At 38.3% G+C, this 20,725-nt stretch overlaps 1 protein-coding gene across 1 annotated transcript in view; it reads left to right on the top strand.

Annotated features, from left to right (window-relative positions):
* Positions 1–20,725, top strand: part of LOC107808867 (dehydration-responsive element-binding protein 1B-like) — a 66,494-nt gene that overhangs the window by 45,108 nt on the left and 661 nt on the right. The window lies entirely within an intron of this gene.

The raw sequence follows: 20,725 nt of genomic DNA, 5'->3' as shown, positions 1-20,725 counted from the left end.
ATTCATATTTCATGTTTCGATACTCCGAAAGTATCATGGGGATCCGTCACACGTGTTGAATTTCAATTCAGTCTAGTTGGACAAGGATCTATCTTATGTTGTGGAGCCGGTGGCGATATTGGATAGGCAGGTTCGAAAGCTAAGGCCAAAGAACATTGCATCAGTGAAGGTTCAGTGGCGGGGTCAGCCGATCGAGGAGGAGACTTGGGAGACTGAGCAGGATATGTGCAGCCGTTAACCTCATCTTTTTACCACTTCAGGTATGTCTCTATGCTCGTTCGAGGACAAACGAATATTTTAAGAGGGGGGGGGATGTAACGATCCAGCCGGTCGTTTGAAGAATTAACGCTCTGATCCATTATTAACTATTTTCCCCGTATTTGTTTCTGCTATTGTGAGTTGCTGGGAAGATTCATTTTGAGTTTCGGAGTGTTTTGGGACACTTAGTCCCTAAATGAGAGCTTAAGCTTTAGAATTTGGATCGTACTCGGAGTAGTGTGAAGACGACCTTGAAATGGAATTTCATCAATTCCGTTAGCTCCATTGAGTGATTTCGGTCTTAGGGGTGTGTTCGGATTGTGTTTTGGAGGTATGTAGCTTATTTAAGTTTGAAATGCCGAAAGTTGACTTTTTGAAGTTTTCGGATCGATAGTGAGATTTTGATATCGGGGTCGGAATCCATTTCGGAAAGTTGGAATAGCTCCGTAGTGTTGAATGTGACTTATGTGCAAAATATGGGGTCAATCAGACATGGTTTGGTTGGTTTCGGCATCGGTGGTAGAATTCTTGAGATTTCAAGTTCATTAGGCTTGGATTGGAGGGTGAATCGTGGTTTTAGCATTGTTTGATGTGATCCGAAGGTTGGATTAAGTTCGTATGATGTTTTAGGATTGGTTGGTATGTTTGGTTGAGGTCCCGAGGGCTTCGGGTGAGTTTCGGATGCTTAACAAAAGTTGAATTTGGACTTAGGCTATTCTGAAGTTTGCTGCTTCTGGTATTTTTGCACCTGTGGTGAGGAGCCCGCAGGTGCGGCGCCGCAGAAGCGGCTTGATGATCGCAATTGCGACCAAGTGACTGCAGATGCGGCCCCAGCCCATTAAGTGAATTTTGCACCTGTGATGCCTTTTTCGGCAGGTGCGGGACCGCAGGTATGGCCCCATGAACCACAGATGCGGTAATTGCTGGGCAGATATAGAAATTTCGAGGGTTTGAAGTTCATAACATCAAATTTTATTTTTAGGTGGGGAGAAGGCGATTTTGAGGGGGTTTTGAAGAGGAAATCAGTGGGTAACGATTCCTAACCATATTTCATTTATATTTCATCAATCTATTGTTGTTTTACGCATTTAATCTAAGAAATTGAGTGGAAGAATGGGGATTTGGAGAAAACGTTTCCCAACCGAGTTTTTGGGTTTTGATTGGGTTTTAGTTGTCGGAATTGAGTGATTCTTGGACGAGTGATCTTGTGAGTGAATGCGTGTTCATAATCCGTAATTTTTACCCGATTCCGAGATGTGGGCCCGGGGAGGATTTTTGGGGATTTTTCTATTTTCTTACCTTAGCTTCGATTCCTTTAGCTAAACTCGTTATTTGTAGTTATATTTACATTATGAAATTTATTTGATTAGATTTGGGCCACTCATAGTTGGATACTCGTGGCAAGAGCGTGATTTCGGATTGATTTTGAGCTGGTTCGAGGTAAGTGGCTTGCCTAACCTTGTGTGGGGAACTCCCTTTAGGATTTGGTATTGTGTTATGTGAGTACCGTGTATGTGAGGTGACGAGTGCGTACACGTGCTAATTGTTGAAAAACCTCATTTTCATTAAGTAAATATCTATGTTTTCTTGTAATTGAGCAATACTTGTACTTGAAACCTCTTGTTTAATTTAGAAAAAGCATGCTTATGTGATCTAATTGTCTTACATGCTTTAACCGCTTACTTACATTCTGTGCAGCATGTTTAGAGTAGAATTTCTGTTTATTCTCGAATAGAACTATAGATTCTTTCTTGAGACTGTTGTATGTTTACTCTGGGACTACGGGATGATATTCTGGGAGATCCCCCGGCATTGTTTGCTTTGGGACTACAGATCGGTATTCCAGGAGATCCCCTTGCACGTTTACATTGGGACTACGGGAGGACACCCGGGAGATTCCCATGTACTATATATTTACTTTGGGACTACGGATTGGTATACGGGAGATTCCCCTGCATATTTATGATTTAGACTACATGATGATATCCTGGAGATCCTCTACACATTTACGTTTTGGACTATGGGACGATATCCTAGGAGATCCCCTGTTGCTATCTCTGTGTACTGAGTTATATTCTTTCTATGATTTCATTCTTTATCGACTGTTAGTACTTTAATTATACTATCACATTTCATATTGTTTTACCTTATTATATATACATATATATAGGGGTGTGTGTGTGTGTGTGTGTATATATATATATATATATACCTTCCTCGTCACTACTCGACCGAGGTTAGGCTTGGCACTTACTAGGTACCATTGTGGTGTACTCATGCCCTTTCCTGCACATGTTTTTCGTGTGCAGATCCAGGTTCTTCTGCTCAGCTATTCTTCCAGTGAGGCGGGCGATATCAGAAACTTCGAGGTATATCTGCCGCGTCCGCAAATCCAGAAAGTCCTTCTCTATTCTCCCCTCTAGCTTTAGACTTCATGTATTTACTTTGGATTAGACATTCTAGAGTTAGAACACTATATAGTTTCTCTACAACTTGTGATTTCATGAGATTCCGGGTTTTGGGAGTTTGATTCAGTATTGAGAGTATCTATTGTATATGCCGAGCGGCATTTTTTAGACTCTTTTATTATTTTTTATCCGTAACTTGCCAGTTTCGCATTTCATTTTCTTTTTCTGCAATTTGTTAGTCTTACCTAGTCGTAGAAACTAGGTGATGTCATGACAGTTCACGGAGGGAGAACTTGGGTCGTGACAGTCGATTCTCTTGATAATTCCTCTAACATACGCCTGTTGTGACAACACGTAATGGCAGATCGAAGTAGGGAAGAATCCATATGATATTCTTGAGAAAGATTGTACGAGGCTTCCTTAGAATTGCAAATTTCGTTGCTATTACATTACATAGTATCGTATGAATTTTGTGGCTTTCATCCAATAGCTTAGCAAACATAATCACCTCACTTTCTTACTGATATGGAAAGATCCGCATGTTGGGTCTTAAGAGCATCTCACTTCATAAGAGCTTTTTGTAATCCATTGCATTTTAAACATATCATTCCCCTTTAATGACTTGGTGTCTTTATCAAAGAGAGTGGCCCCACTTAGGATGACTAATCTTTGTCCTTAAGGCCCCTACATGCCACATATTTTAATGACTAAGAGTAGTCTTGGGCTGCCACGTTAAAAAGAATGATTAAACTTATCCAAATAAATAAATTAATTAGTAAATCTACCACTAAAGTCATTAATTACCCAATTATCAATATAATTAAGAAGTATCTCAAATTACTTAAAATACTACTCACTTTTATCATACCTTATACGCCTTACTATCATGGTCATGTGGTATCTTGTATGGTACTAGTCCATAAATACCGGGTATTATAGTTCGGACCGTATTTTATCCCAATATGACAAACTTCGATGAAACTTGCTTTCTTTGATTCGCTTACCCTCTCACCTTCATTAATTTACTTATCACTTATTTGAAATAGAGTAATACTTAATAACCCCAAAATAATCTCATTCACGAATTTACGTCGATTAACTTATGACGAAACTTTAACGTACGAAAATGCGGAATGTAACATGTAAAATGTGAATAAGATAGCAATGAAGTAGATTTACCGACAAGTACAACAAGATTGACTACATAGAACTAAGCAAATATTGCAATACGGGGGAGGACTTCTCTTGTTCTGTGAGAATAAAATACTCACATAAGAGAAGACATTTAGTTTGTGGGAGTTGTCACGACCCAATTCTGTATCAGGCCGTGATGGCGTCCAACATTGTTACTAGACAAGCCCACAACGAATAGCTTGATAACATTTCCATTTTTAACTAATTTTCCATGTAATGATTTTCCTTAACTTAAAAGATTTGACAAGAGACCGATTTAGATTAATATGTGAAACCAGTAGAAATGTTTATAACCATAAGGACAAAACCCAAAAGTCATAAGTCTACTAATACATGCCAGGATCTAGTGTCACAAGTATATGGGCAACGCACTAGTTATTTTTGTCTTTTCAGTTTCATTTTAGCAGTAACTGTGTACAAAAAACATGGGCCCATCAAACTTTGAATTGTACATGTACTACATAGTAATGATAGAAGTGGGTTCCACCCAAACCTTTTTCAAATAATCATTTTTACATGTGCAACCTATTAACTGAACTGTAATTTTATTTTAGAATCTCAATCAGTATTTAAATAAATCAATGGTATAATTGACGTTAGGATTAATTTATAATGCATGCAGTAAGTAATACTTCAAAGATGTATACAAAATTGTTTCAATTTTAAAACACTTTTTAACACGTGTTGCTCAATCCACTCAAGCTTTATGATGAATTTCAACCGTAAATCATAAAGCTTAAACCTTAAAGAAGGAGATATTTAGAAAACAAAAATATGTTCTTCAAGATTTTTTGGTTTACCTTTTATTCTTTTTCTTAAAATGATCAATATTATATGTTGTTTGTATTTTATCAATCTTGGAATTTTTAGATCGCTGGATTGGTATATTTATTTTGTGTCAAACAAAATATTTTTACATTTTTGTTCTACATTAGATTACAAAAGAATGTCTATCCTACTATCCGAAAAGGAATAGATAGAAACCAAAATAAAAGAGAGATTGCATGTTGCTGAACGGCTCGGAAGGGCAACACACCGTGGAATCTCAAACCCAGATCAAGAATGTGCACCGGATAGATATTCAGATTTACCTGCCTTAGATCTAGCATAGTTAAGTGTAGAAGTATAACGTGAGTACATAAAACAATATGTACCTGGTAAGTATCCAGTCTAACCTCGAAGAAGTAGTGACGAGGGGTCGACTTGACACTTACTGAGGCTAATGATAATAATTCAAAATTATAAATAAGCATGGATTACAATAAATGTACTAAAACTCAACAACAAGAGATGATAAATATCTTTTTCACAGTTATTATTCCCAAGAGTTAACATGCGCAAATAGTGCCGAGGTCGTACGGTACGAACCAACATAATAATATTTAAATGTACACTATCGAGGGTCGAACAATGCGAACCATAGATGCATCTATTTAATCTGCCGAGACGCTCGACTCACTCCACAATAGAAAACACTTAAAGAATACATGTTTTTCAATAACAGTCAAGTGTCATATTCATAACCTCAAATGAGTGAAGACTTATACTTTTGAAATTCTTGTACAATTTATGGGATTGTGATTTAAGCAATCTAATTTCATAACTAAAGGCTCAATTATTTCAAGTATAACATGGTAGGGGTCCTAGACTATCCGGACTTAGCATGAATAGTACCTACGCACAGGCTCTCGTCACTTCGTACGTGTGTAGCCCACACAAATAGTCACATATATTAATTAATTCGCCTATGGGAAAATTTCTCTCTTACAAGGTTAGAAAGGAGACTTACCTCATCTCAAAACCCACTCCCTGATTCAAGAACATGATCAAACCTCCAAATTTGGTATCAAACGACTCGAAACTAGTCAAACACCCTCGGCCCAAAATTCAAGGTTCCTAAAATTCACCCTCGGCCCCATGTGCCCCGATTCCAGAATTTTTCGAAGAAAGTTATTACCCATAACCTTAGGAACATAAATATATGATTTTTATCAAATTCCATAACCATTTTCGTGGTCAAATCTCAATTTTAACCAATACTAAGGTTTTCATCTAACCTCTTGATTTTACCAATTTTCACATGTTAATCTACCCATAATCTATGTATTTAACTCATATTGTATAGAAATTACTTACCTCAAAGTGCTAGATGAAAACTCCTTTCCAAAAGCCCCAAAAATCGACCAAGAGATGAAGTGAAATAAAATAAATGGCCTAAGTCCCGCATTAAATGAGCTGGGCACAAGCTTCCAATGTCACATTTTGGACACCAGGTTCGCAAATGCGAGGCCTGGTTCCAGCTGCTAAGGTTGCAAATGCAATGGAAGAGTCGCAAATGCGATCACTGCTGAGTTTGCAAATACAGCTAAGGTATCGCAGATGCAAAAAATTCCCATGGTGGCTTCTGCGCAATTGCGAAGATCATCTCACAAATGCAAAGTACGCATTTGCAAACTATTTCTCGCATTTGCGAGACCTGGAACTGGTGCCAAGAAATACCAGAAATTTGGTGTGTTTTTCATCCCTTTCGTACGTCCAAAACTAACTCGAGACCTCGGGGATCCACACCAAACACCCAAACCTATCTAAAAACATCATACAAACTTGCTCGCACGATCGGAACACTGAAATAACATCAAAAACCACGAATCATACGCCAAAACGCATGAATTAACTCATGAACTCAAAACATCTAAAAAGACTCCCACTCGTCTGATTCCTATCAAATCAACTGGAATGACACCAAATTTTGCGTGCAAGTCTTACATGACATTACGGGACTACTCTCGATCTCGAAATACTATTTGGACCTCGATATCACCAAAGCCTGTTCCAAACCAAGTTTTAAATTTTTTTTAAGAACCAACTTTTGATATTAGGCGCCGAAATGCTCCTCGATCATCCAAAACCCGAACCGAGCATAAGCCCAAGTCCGAAATCTTCATACAAACCTATTGGAACCGTCAAATCTCAATTCCAAGGTCGTTTACTCAAAATGTTGACCGAAGTCAAACTTAGCCTTTTAAGGCCAACTTAAGGAACCAATTGTTCCGATTTCAACCTAAACCCTTCCAAGTCCCAAACCAACCATCCATTCAAGCCATAAAATAGTAAAAGCACATAAGGGGAGTCTTATTTAGCAGAATGAGGTTCTAGAAAGCAAAATGACCGGCCGAGTCGTTACATTCTCCACCTCTTAAACAATCCTTCATCCTCGAATGGGTTTAGAAACATACATATAGTGCTGAATAAGTGTGGATATTTGCTACGCATGTCCTCCTCGGACTCCTAGGTCACCTCCTCAACTGGTTGGCCCCTCCACTGAACCTTTACCGCGAAAATCCTCTGAGATCTCAACTGACGGTCCTGTCTGGCAACAATGGCAACTGGCTCCTCCTCATAACCCAAGAACTCATCAAGCTAAATAGTGCTAAATTCTAACACATGGGATAAAATGGGATGATACTTCCCGAGCATTGACACGTGGAAATTAGATGAACTCTTAATAGACTGGGAGGCAAAGCAAGATCATAAGAAACCTCTCCAACTCGCCTCAAAACCTCAAATGGGCCTATAAACCTTGGGATCAACTTACCTTCTCTTCCCAAACCTTATGATCCCCTTCATCGGCGATACCTTTTAGAGAACCTTCTCACCTACCATGAATGACAAGTCACGTGCCTTCCGATCTCCGTAGCTCTTATACTGGGAATGTGCTATGTGAAGTCGCTCCTAGATCAACTTCACCTTTTCTAAGGAATCCTTCACCAAATCAGTACCATACAACCTAGCATTTCCGGGCTCAAACCATCCAATGGGAGAACGACATCGCCAATGATATAAAGCCTCGAACAGATCCATCTCGATGCTAGACTGGTAACTTCTGCTGTAAGAAAACTTGGCCAAAGGCAAGAACTGATACCACTGTCCTCTAAAATCAATCACACATGTTCTGAGCATGTCAACCAAGATCTGAATTGTCCACTCTGACTGACCGTCGATCTGTGGATGAAACGCAGTACTGAGATCTATACAGGTCCCCAACTCACTCTGTACGGCTCTCTAAAAATGCAAAGTGAATTGAGAGCCTCTATCTGATATGATGGAAACAGGCATACCGTGCAATCGAACTATCTCCCAAATATAAATATGGGCCAACCTCTCTGAAGTATAAGTAGTTGCAACTGGAATGAAGTGTGCCGACTTGGTCAACCTATCTATAATGACCCAAACCGCATCAAACTTCAGTAAAGTCCACGACAACCTAACTATAAAGTCCATAGTAATGCGCTCCCACTTCCACTCAGGTATAGATCTACTGGAGTAGTCCTCTTGGCCTCTGGTGCTCATACTTAACTTGTTGGAAATTTAGGCACCTAGCTACGTACTCAACTATGTCTGCCTTCATCCGCCGCCACTAATAATGTTGTCTTAGGTCACGATACTTTTTTGTAGCACCTAGATGGATGGAATACCGAGAACTGTGTGCCTCTTCTAGAATCTTCTCCCTCAAGCCATCAATGTTGGGAACACATAGACGACCCTGGAGTCGCAGAACACCATCCTCGCCAATAGAAACCTCCTTGGAACCACCCTGTAGTACCGTCTCTTTAAGAACTACCAAGTGTTGATCATTAAACTGTCGAGCCTTGATCTGCTCCAATAGTGAATATTAGGCAACAATACATGCAAGAACTTAGATAGGCTCTGAAATATCCAACCTCACAAGTCTGTTAGCCAAACACTGAATGTCCAAAGCTAGTGGCCTCTCCTCTGCTGAAATGAATGCCAAACTACCCATACTCTTTGCCTTCCTGATCAAGGCATCCGCGACTACATTCACCTTGCCCGGGTGATAAAGAATGATGATGTCATAATCCTTTAGTAACTCAAGCCATCTACGATGCCTCAAATTGAGATCCCTTTGCTTGAACAAATGCTGCAAAGTGCGATAATCGATGTAAACCTCACAAGACACCCCATATAAATAATGTCTCCAAATCTTAAGAGCATAAAAAATCGCGGCCAACTCCAAATCGTGCACTGGATAATTCTTCTCATGGGGCTTTAGCTGATGTGAAGCATATGCAACAACTTGCCCCTCCTACATCAATACACAACCCAAGCTAACGCGTGAAGCGTCGCAATAAACTGTATACATCCTCGAACCGGAAGGCAACACTAGAATTGGTGTTGTGGTCAAAGCTTTCTTGAGCTTCTGAAAGCTCACCTCACAATCCTCGGACCAACGAAACGGAGCACCCTTCTGGTTCAATCTGGTCAAAGGTGCTGCAATGGATGAAAAACCCTCCATAAACCGGCGATAATAACCTGCTAACCCAAGAAAACTCCTGATCTCAGTTGCCGAAGTGGGACAGAGCCAAATTTGAACTGCCTCAATCTTCTTAGGATCCACCTTAATACCCTTGTATGATACTACATGCCCTAAGAATGCCACAAAATACAACCAAAACTCACACTTGGAGAACTTAGCAAATAGCTTCTGTTCCCTCAAGGTCTGAAGTACCACTCTAAAATGATGCCTGTGCTCTTCCATGCTACGTGAGTAAATCAAGATGTCATCAATGAAGACAATAACATAGGAACCAATATAAGGCCAGAACACCCTTTATCAAATCCATAAATGTCGTTGGGGCATTAGTCAAGCCGAAAGACATCACTAGGAACTCATAATGGCCATATCTAGTATGGAAGGCTGTCTTCAGAACATTTGAGTCCTGAATCTTCAATTGATGGTACCCCGATCTTAAGTCAATCTTGGAAAACACCCTAGCACCCTGCAATTGGTCAAAAAAATCATCAATACGCGGCAATGGGTACTTGTTCTTTATGGTGACTTTGTTCAATTGGAGGTAATCAATGCACATCTACATAGTCCCATCCTTCTTCTTCACAAAAAGTATATTAGTGCACCCTAAGATGACATACTCGGCCTGACGAACCCCTTTGCTAGCAACTCCTCAAGTTGTTCCTTCAACTCTTTCAATTCTTTTGGAGCCATATGGTACAGTGGGATAGATGTAGGCTGAGTGACTGGATCCAAGTCGATATAGAAATCAATATCATGATCTGGTGGCATGCCTAGAAGGTTAGAAGAAAACACATCGGCGAACTCCCGAACTACTGGCACTGAATCAATCGTCACAGACTCTACGGTATTATCCCGAACATAGGCTAGATAAGCCAAATAACCCTTCTTGACCATATACCGAGCCTTCAGAAAAGAGATAATCCGACTAGATATACTGATAGACGAACCTTTCCACTCCAATCTAGGCAACTCTAGCATCGCTAATGTAATAATCTTGGCATGGCAATCAAGGATGGTGTGATATGGGGATAACCAATCCATGCCCAGGATGACCTCAAAATTGGTCATATCAAGTAACAGAAGGTCTGCTCTAGTCTCATATCCACAGAATGTAACCACATAGGGCCAAGAAATCCTATCCACAATAATAGAATTGCCCACAAGAGTGGACAACATAAACAAGAGTACCAAAGACTCGCGAGGAATATCTAGAAATGAGAAAACAGGGATGACACATACGAATAGGTAGATCCTGGATCAAATAATATTGAAGCATCCCTACCGCATACAGAAATAATACCTATGATCACGGCATCTAAGGCCACTGCATCTAGTCTGGCCGAAAAAGCATAAAATCTGGCTGTAGTGCCACCTAGCTGGCCTCCGCTTACTTGACCTCCACCTCTGAGATGACCTTTACCCGCTTGCTCTCTGTCTCTGAGCGGCCGGGCAGCTGGTGCGGTTGTTGGAGCTGTAATCATGGGCTGCTAACCCTGCTGCACTACCTTGCCCTGAAGCCTGGGGCAATATCTGCGTACATTACTAAGATCCCCGCACTCAAAACAACCTCTTGACGCGGTGACCTGCTGCCCGACGTCTGGCCTTGATGGATTGAATACTCACCGGAAGAACTCTAAATAGCTGGTGGGCGATATGAACTCTCTGGCATGGCACTGAAGTAAGCATTGGAAGAATCTTGATGACTAGAATACCCGTTGGAAGAACCCTGTATAGCTGGCGGGTAGTAAGAACTCTCCGGTATAGCATTGAAATTGGGCCTCACTAGAGCACCTCGATGAGGTGGCAGTGCTGAATATGGGGGCCTGATTTGCTGGCCCCTCCCAAGATAACCTCTGCCCCCAGATGAGGTACCTCTGAACTCTCCAAAAAAATGAGACCTCTTGTCCTGCTACATATGCTCTCTACCCCTCTGACGGTAACCCTCAATCCTGCGAGCAATCTCCACTACTAACTGATAGGGAGTCCCCATCTCCACCTCTCGAGCCATACTAGCCTGAATACCTAAGTGCATCGTGTGTAAAATACCTCCGCACTCGCTCTGCCTCAGTAGGGAGTATCATAGTGCATGGCGGGACAGCTCGGAGAATCTTGCCTCATAATCGGTCACGAACATATGACCCCGATAAAGCTGGTCAAACTGAAACCGTAGCTCTTCCCTTTGAGAGGGTGGAAGATACCTGTCCAAGAATAGGCGGGTGAACTGGTCCCAAGTCATGGGAGGAGAATCTGCTGGTCTACCAAGAAGATAAGACTGCCATCACCTACGTGCATTTCCCTCCAACTGAAAGGTAGTGAAATCCACCCCATGAGACTCCAATATGAGCATGTTGTGCAGTCAGTCCCTACACCAGTCAATGAAGTCATGAGGATCCTCGTGTCGCTCACCCCCAAAGACCGAAGGGTGAAGCCTAGTCCATCTGTTTAAAAGTTTTTACGGCTCGCCATCCGCAGCTAGCCTAGGCTCAGGTAGAGCTACTGCTACTGGCTAGGCCCTGCATACGGAAGTGTGCCCGGGCTATGATATATAGTGGCTACATGCCCAGGGGCCTGAGCGGTAGGGGTTTGTGCTCCCTCTCCCGCCTGAAATATGGCCAGATCTGCTGGAAGTAAACCATCCTAAGTCATGGAATCCATGAACTATAGCATACGGCCCATGGCCTCCTGGAAGCCTGGTGCTGTCATGAAGTCGATCGGGGCTAGCTTTGCTGCAAGCACCTCGCCCTGCTCCTCAACTATGGGATCCTCCACTGGATCCATTGGCGGTGCAATTGGGGCAACCCTGGGACGTCCTTACCTCCTACCTCGGCCCGGTGTCTTCCTCCGGCCTCTATCTCGGCCTCTAGCAATAGGGGGAGCAACTCCTCCCGGGTCAGGAATATCTACTGTGCGCGTTCTCACCATCTGTGAGAGAATAGAAGGAAGAAAGTTAGTATATCATCAACTGCACGATAGGAGATGAATAAAGAGTAGTTTCCTAACGAAGATAAGTACGAACGTCTCCGCCTCTCGAAGATAAGTACGAACGTCTCCGCACAGATCCGTAAAACTCTATTAGACCTACCCATAACTTGTGAGACCTACGTGAACTTAGTGCTCTGATACCATATTGTCACGACCCAATTCCATATCAGGTTGTGATGGCATCCAGCACCGTTACTAGACAAGCCGACAACTAATAACTTAATAACATTTCCATTTTTAACTAATTTCTCATGTAATGATTTTCCTTAACTTAAACGTTTTGACAAGAGACTGATTTAAATTAATATGTGAAACCAGTAGAAATGTTTATAACCATAAGGACAAAACCCAAAAGTCTACTAATACATACCAGGATCTAGTGTCACAAGTATATGGGCAACTTAGTAGATTATACAAAAGAATGTCTATCCTATTGTCCAAAAGGGAATAGACAGAAACCAAAATAAAAGAGAGACTTTAGCATGCTGCTGAACGGCTCGGAAGGGCAGCTCACCGTGGAATCTCAAACCAAGATCAAGAATGTGCACCGGATAGAAATCCAGATGCACCTGCCTCAGATCCTGCACAGTTAAGTGCAGAAGTGTATCATGAGTACTTAAAACAATATGTATCCAATAAGTATCCAGTCTAACCTCGAAGAAGTAGTGACGAGGGGTTGACTGACACTTACTGATGCTAATGATAAATATTCAAAATCATAAATAAGCATAAATTACAATAAATGTACTAAAACTCAACAACAAGAGATGAAAAATATCTTTTTCACAGTTATTATTCCCAAGAGTTAACATGCGCAAATAATGCCGAGGTCGTACTGCCCGAACCCACAATAATATTTAAATGTGCACTGCCGAGGGTCGAACGACGCGAACCATAGATGCATCTATTTAATCTGCCAAGGTGTTCGGCTCGCTCCACAATAGAAAACACTTAAAGAACACAAGTTTTTCAATAACAGTCAAATGTCTTATTCATAACCTCAAATGAGTGAAGACTTATTCTTTTGAAATTCTTGTACAATTTATGGGATTGTGATTTAAGCAATCTAATTGATAAGTAAAGGCGCAATTATTTCAAGTATAGTATGGTAGGGGTCCTAGATTACCTGGATTTAGCATGAATAGTAGATACGCACGGACTCTCGTCACTTCGTATGTACATAGCCCCCCAAAATAGTCACGTATATTAATTAATTCTCCTATGGAGAGATTTTCCTCTTATAAGGTTAGAAATGAGACTTACCTCGTCTCAAAGCCCACTCCCTGATTCAAGAAAGTGCTCAAACCTCTAAATTTGGTTCCAAACGACTCGAAACTAGTCAAACATTATATAAATTAATCAATCTATGCTCAAAAGTTCATATTCTCACTATTAAGGTAATTACCCAACCCAAAATGCAAGGTTCCTAATATTCACCCCGACCCTACGTGCCTGGATTCCAGAAATTTTCGAAGAAAGTTGTTACCCATAAACTTAGGAACATAAATATATGATTTTTATCAAATTCCATTACCATTTTCGTGGTCAAATTTCAATTTTACCCAAAACCTAGGTTTTCATCTAAACCCTTGATTTCATCAATTTCACATGTTAATCTACCCATAATCTATGTATTTAACTCATGTTGTGTAGAAATTACTTACCTCAAAGTGCTAGGTGAAAACTCCCTTCCAAAAGCTCCAAAAAACGCCCAAGAGATGAAGTAAGATGAAATAAATGGTCTAAGTCCTGCATCAAATGAGATGGGAATAGGACTCTGATGTCATATTTGTGACACCAGGTTCACAAATGCGGCAAAACTCTCACAAATGCGAGGCTTGGCTCCAGTTGCTAAGGTCGCAAATATGACGGAGGGGTCGCAAATGCGATCACTTCCTAGTTCGCAAATGCGGCTCAGGTGTCAGAAATGAGAAAAATCTCAAGGCTGAGCTTCTTTGCAACTACGAAGATCATCTCGCAAATGCAAAGTCCTCATTTGCGAACTATTTCTCGCATTTGCAAGACCTACAACTGATGCCAAGAAATGCTAGAAATTTGGTGTGTTTTTCATCCCTTTCGCACGTCCGAAACTCACTCGAGCCCTCGGGGCTCTACACCAAATATCCACACCTATCTAACAACATCATACAAACTTGCTCGCACCATCGGAACACTAAAATAACATCAAAAACCACGAATCAATGCCAAAACGCATGAATTAACTCATGAACTCAAAACTTCTAAAAAGACTTCCGCACGTACGATTTCAATCAAATCAACTCGGAATGACACCAAATTTTACGTGCAAGTCTTAAATGATATTACAGAACTATTCCTGGTCTCGGAATTCCGTTTGGACTTCGATGTCATCAAAACATGTTCCAAACCAAATTTTAAAGAACTTTAAAAACCAACTTTTGATATTAGACATCGAAACTCTCCAGGAGTCATCCAAAACCCGATCCGAGCATACGCCCAAGCCCAAAATCATCATACGAACCTATTGGAACCGTCAAATCCCAATTCTGATGTCGTTTACTCAAAATATTGACCAAAGTCAAACTTAGCCTTTTAAGGCCAACTTAAGGATCCAATTATTCCGATTTCAACCCGAACCCTTCCAAGTATCAAACCAAGTATCCTCACATGTCATAAAATAGTAAAAGCACATACGGGAGTCTTATTTAGGGGAACGAGATTCTAAAAAAACGACCGGTCGGGTCATTACAGATCATTTCCTAGTGAATCGAAGTTCGACTTGAGGCAATTCTTTTGATGGTGAGTTCATCAATTCTTCCGCTACGTGTGAAAGGTAAATAATTTGTTGTTCTTGCCCCGTAATTTATTTTAATATATTACTCAACGTAGTGCTCTATATAGCAAAAGAGTTACCTCAAGCGGGCCAAATTATAGTATAAGTTATGTCGGAGAATGTTCTACCAAATGTAGTCCCTAGTTTATCAGCCATCAAGGTTGCGAAAATAGACATGGGAGGGACTTATAGGCAACCAAAAGTATCGAAATTTGTCATTGTAGTTCCTTCCTTGATGAGCTATCTTGTTGTATTTTGTTCTCGGAAGTTGTGCACTTAGTTGGTGCATCAATAACCTACATTTCGGATGCATATAAATTGGGTTGGATTGATTTGATTTTTTAATTATCAAACCAAACCAATATGCCAGATATTTGAATTTATAAATGAAACCAAACCAAACCATTAAAAATTAAATATTTTAAATCCCAGTTGTTCTCGGATTTTTAATTTTTTCAATTTTTTGGGGGGTTTTGTCGTTAAAGTTTTCATAGCACAAAGTATATATTGTGTGCTTCAACTATTTCTTTAGTCTTAATAAGGTATTTCTCAAGAAAATAATATAAAATATGAGATGCGTCATGCCATTGCACTAAAATATTCAACAATAAATATAATAAAATCGCATAACACAAATATGGCTAATTAATAAGACATAATAAAAATGAATATAATTTAAAAGTACTAAGCCATGCTAAAATTAAATAAATATGGCTAATCAGTATTAATTATATGACTAAACACTAAAGAAAATAAAACTAAGTTAGCATTTTTATAGTCTAAAACAATGCAGAACTAAAAAATAAAAATATATATCCAACACTATTATCATTCCTAGTGTTGAATGAATTTTTTGTTAGTATTAGTATTGATTTTGTTTGGTTTGCTTTATTTGATTTACGGACATCTATGAGCTATAAAACTTAGGAGAGTTAATTTGAATAGTTGCCCACTCAACCAACCGTATAAACTAAAAATAGCTGGCCGATATACAATGCATATATAATTCATGCGTAATATGTGTATACTTATGTATAATTGTTGTATAAGCTATGTATACTTACTAGAAAAAATAACAGTGAATCAGGTCGGCTATTCGTGTAAAGATCCCTAAAACTTATCGAACCATACGAAAATCCTAAGTCCTAGCTTGAAATAATATGTTAAAAGACAATAACTATGAAAACGCTTAAGAAATACTTATAAATTATATTACAATAAATACTTTTTAAAAATAAATTGCATACATATAATGTCAGGTTGATTTAATTTCGATTTGATTTTTTTAGTTAAATCAAAACCAAATCAATTATGCTCGAGATTTTTTACTACAAAATCAAGTTAAACCAAAGCACTACCAATCCCCCCCCCCTAACACGGATTATTGATTTGGTGAAGTTTATAAGATTTAGTAGTAATATTAAAGTGCCATCCTCAATAACAAAAGTGGCTAAAACTAAAGAGGCGGACACACACAGATGAATACACGGAGACTGTAGCAAATATTTCCGCTGAGCTTCTTTTTTAATGTATTGTTGACATTTGTTTTTTGTTTAATAAAAATAAGGCTCCACTTATTTATTTTCTAGCTCTGTATGTCTATATATAAAAAAAAAAGATGAATAACTTGAATCAAAGTACAAAGTTGACCAAATCGATTAACTTGGTATCTGAAACCTCTTAATCCTAGATCGGCCCCTACTTAGACGACGACAACAACAATAACAAACTCAACTTAATCTCATACGTGGGATCTGGATAGAGTAGTATGTACGCAGGATTACCCCTTCCATATAAAGACAGAGAGGCTGTTTCCGATAGACACTCGGCTTAAGAAACGATAAGATAAATTAAAGCAACAGGCAATATCATCAGTGATGTAATAAGTAGTGGAAACGAGTGACATAACAAGTAATAAAGAAATAAGAATAAAAGAATATAAGAATAGTACTAGTACTACTGGTAAACCTAGGAGAAACTCACAATTACATATCAACCCACCACCTTAATCCTCGACCACACCTTCCTATCTCGAGTCATGTCCTCGGTAAGATGAAGCAATGACATGTCCTGCCTAACCACCTCTCCCAATGCTTCTTTGACCTACTCCTGCCCTTCCTCAAGCCGCTATGGTCAACCGCTCACACCTCCTTACCGGGGAATCTATGTCACTCCTCTTCACATACCCAAACCATCACAACCTCGATTTGTCTTTCCTGGTATGTCCGTACATCCATCTCAACATCTTCATTTCAGCTACTTTCATCTCCTCGATATGGGACTTCTTGATGGGCCAATACTTAGCTCCACACAACATAGTCGGTCTAACCACTACCCTATAAAATTTGCCCTTAAGTCTAGGCGACACATTGTTATTGCATAAAACCCGAAGCTAGCCTCCATCTCATCCACTTCCCTCCAATACGGTGAATAACATCCTCGTCAATCTCTCCGTTGCCTTGGATTATAGACCCAAGATACTTGAAACTGTCTCTTTTGGGAATGACTTGAGTATCAATCTTCATTTCCACTACTTCTTCATGTGTCTATCACTGAACTTGCACTCCAAGTATTTAATTTTTGACCTACTCAACTTGAAGCCTTTGGATTCCAGCGTCTGTCTCCAAACTTTTAACCTAGTGTTAACACCCCCTCGCGTCTCGTTAATCAGTACTATGTCATCAGCAAATAACATACACCATAGCGGCCTCCCTTGTATGTGTCGTGTCAGCACATCCAACGCTAGGGGAAACAAAAATGGGCTAAGGACCGATCCTTGATGCACCCCATCTCCACAGGGAAATGTTCTGAGTCTCCTTCCGCAGTCCTCACATGAATCTTAGCACATTCGTACATGTCCTTAATCATCCTAATGTACGTTATGTCTCTGCTTAGAACTAGTATATATTAGTTCCATTGAATTTTCTTTGCTGAAAAATTATATTCAATATATAGGTTAATTTTTTTGTGTGTGTGTACGTGTGTGTATATATATAGCTGAACATTTTTTTTTTGCATCTCTTTGATGAAATTTTATCTTTGTTACTGCTTATAAGTAGTTGATTGATCTACCATGGACAATTAACAAACATATATTTGGATTATTAATACTAACATTTCAAGGAATTTTTTATAAAATTTAATCCAAGGTGTAGAATATGTCAACATAAAAATTTGAAAAAATAAAAAATGTATTACGTCTTCTCTAACATTTTGGGTTTATGACAAAAGCTACACATTGTTTTCATGTGAATGTTTGTCTGGCCTTATTATAATGTCTTATTCAACTCCTCTCTTGCTGTAACGCTGGATTTTTGGCACATCCATTTCTTTGCTTTCCCTAACTTAAACAACGGACAAAACTATGAGTTACCCAATAATTAAGGGGATAATTACCTGTGGAAAAAATAGAAAGAAATAATTTAAATAGTTGTCCACTCAATCGTTTAAACTTAAAAAAAATGTAAAATTTATGTATAACATATGTATAATTGTATATAATCTATGTATACTGGTAAGGATATGTAATCACTTAACCCGGCCAACTACATATGTAAAAATCCTGAAAAATGTCATATTTTCAGAAAAACTATATAATTAAAACGTAAAGATCTCAAATTTTCCATACATAATATATATTTCTATATAAAGTTATTAAATTTAAACAAATGTTAAACTCGGAACTCATAAACGAAATTGTTTAATGATTGAATCCATTAAATTTAAACATCGAATTTGCATCTGTTCGATTATGCCAAAGCGAGGTTTGTGAGTAATTATGTAGGCTTGTAATTTTGAGGAGTAGTACTTATACGAAGCACACAAAACATAATTGAACTGGAGAAATATAGAGAGTTGAGACTTTTAGGTAAAAATTTAGTCGCGCTCGGTGCTTACACCAAATCTATAAATATAAGTTAAGTACCTTTTATACACTCATTTATCATTTAGTAGGTATTTTTATAATTTGTAACTACTTATGGTTCAATTGCTTTATTTAATATAAGCACTTTTTAGCTAGTGACCGAAATTATATTAGATAGTTGTAAAATTGTATAAAATTTATATATTTTTTATATATAACATACAAAATATATAACACACAACGGCTATATAATGTCATTTTTCCTTAACAAGAGAAGAAGTATTAAGACAAAGTGTTTAGTAGGATTTGGGATCATTAATGTGGAAGTGCATCCTTTTCTCAGCTACCAAACATTCAAAAATGATGGGGTATATACCCCTTATCCTTTTTATTTTTTATTTTATTATTATTCAAACGTGTCCACCTTAAACCTAGATTTCATGAAACGTGCACCGCACCTAATCTAAATACATAAATTTGAGATAATTAAAACTTAAATGAATCTTTATTGAATCTTAAATGAATCTAAAATATGTTCATCAAAAAAATTCAAAAGAGTAAAGAAGACAACTAAGTAAATTGCTAGATAAATATTGGTTTAAATCAAGACTATAACCTAGACAATTTATCTCATATACCGAGATTTTTGTATAATATCAGTTTTAATTAGTACCTCTAACCAAATATGAAAAGAAATTTAATCCAAAAAATTATACTGAAATAACTCACATAATCATTTGAACCAAACTGCCTATGGATTAAGACTAGTTCTATAACTCGTACTCGTTTGGTTTGATATGTAAAATACCTTGGTTTAGATTGAGTTTTCTATGAAAATTGGCCTTAATTTCTACATGAAAGTTCCATAATTATCCGTGAGAATTTTTAATTGTTTGGATAGTTATTACATATTGTGTTGTATCGTATTGTTACTTTAAATACAATATTTATTTTAATTATTAAACTTTATCGTATTGTATCGCGTTAAATCCGTCGTTATCCAACGATGAAAAACGTCGTTTTATATAACGACCGATTTGGTGTGATCATGTCATTACCTTAATTTATTCTTATCTTATTCTTTCTTATTATTAAATAATCATATTTTAGCATTTACCCTACCTTTTTTATATTATAATTTTACCATGTACCCTACTTTTTTTGGTCACATTGCAAGTTTATTCTTTATATTACTGGTGCATAATATCATGAAACAACGACAAACGATATAATTTATTCAAACATTATATAGTAGTAAAATATAATACAATACAATATAAAATGATACATAATAACCATCCAAACAAGCTGTAAAAGTGAAATATATAGTTACACAAAAACTAAAAATAAAGTAGAGGGGAGAGAGGCAAAAAAATATTGTTGGTGAGTTGTTATGTATCCAATTTCCTTTATGGTTATGGAGTTCACGTCTCTCACCAAAAGGGTTTTGAACCAAATTTAAGAAAAAACCAAAGAACTAAGACATTGACACTTCACCATTTTCATTTTTTCACCAACATTTATATAGTTTCTTGATAACTCTTTCACATATTTTCTTCTTTATCTATGCTATCTCTTTTGCTACCACTTCATAGTATCAACATTACAAAATTAGCCAAGCTCGATCGGTTCTGAATGTTACGAAGTTAGCCAGGTTCAATTCAAACCATAACAACAACAACAACAATAACGGTATATTCTTCTTAAAGTTTTTGTTCTTTCTTTGTACCACATTTTTCACTTTGTACCAAAATGGCAACCAAACCTAGTGGCACCACCACCACCACCACTCCCACCACAAACCCCACCATGAAAAACCAAACATACAAGCCAAAAGTCATCCCTTACCGACCAAACCGCCGACACAACCGCCG

Source organism: Nicotiana tabacum, chromosome 22 (assembly GCF_000715075.1).
Source record: "Nicotiana tabacum cultivar K326 chromosome 22, ASM71507v2, whole genome shotgun sequence".
NCBI classification, from domain to species: Eukaryota; Viridiplantae; Streptophyta; class Magnoliopsida; order Solanales; family Solanaceae; genus Nicotiana; species Nicotiana tabacum.
The sequence above is the reverse complement of the archived record's forward strand: the minus strand, read 5'-3'. Positions and strand labels throughout refer to the sequence as shown.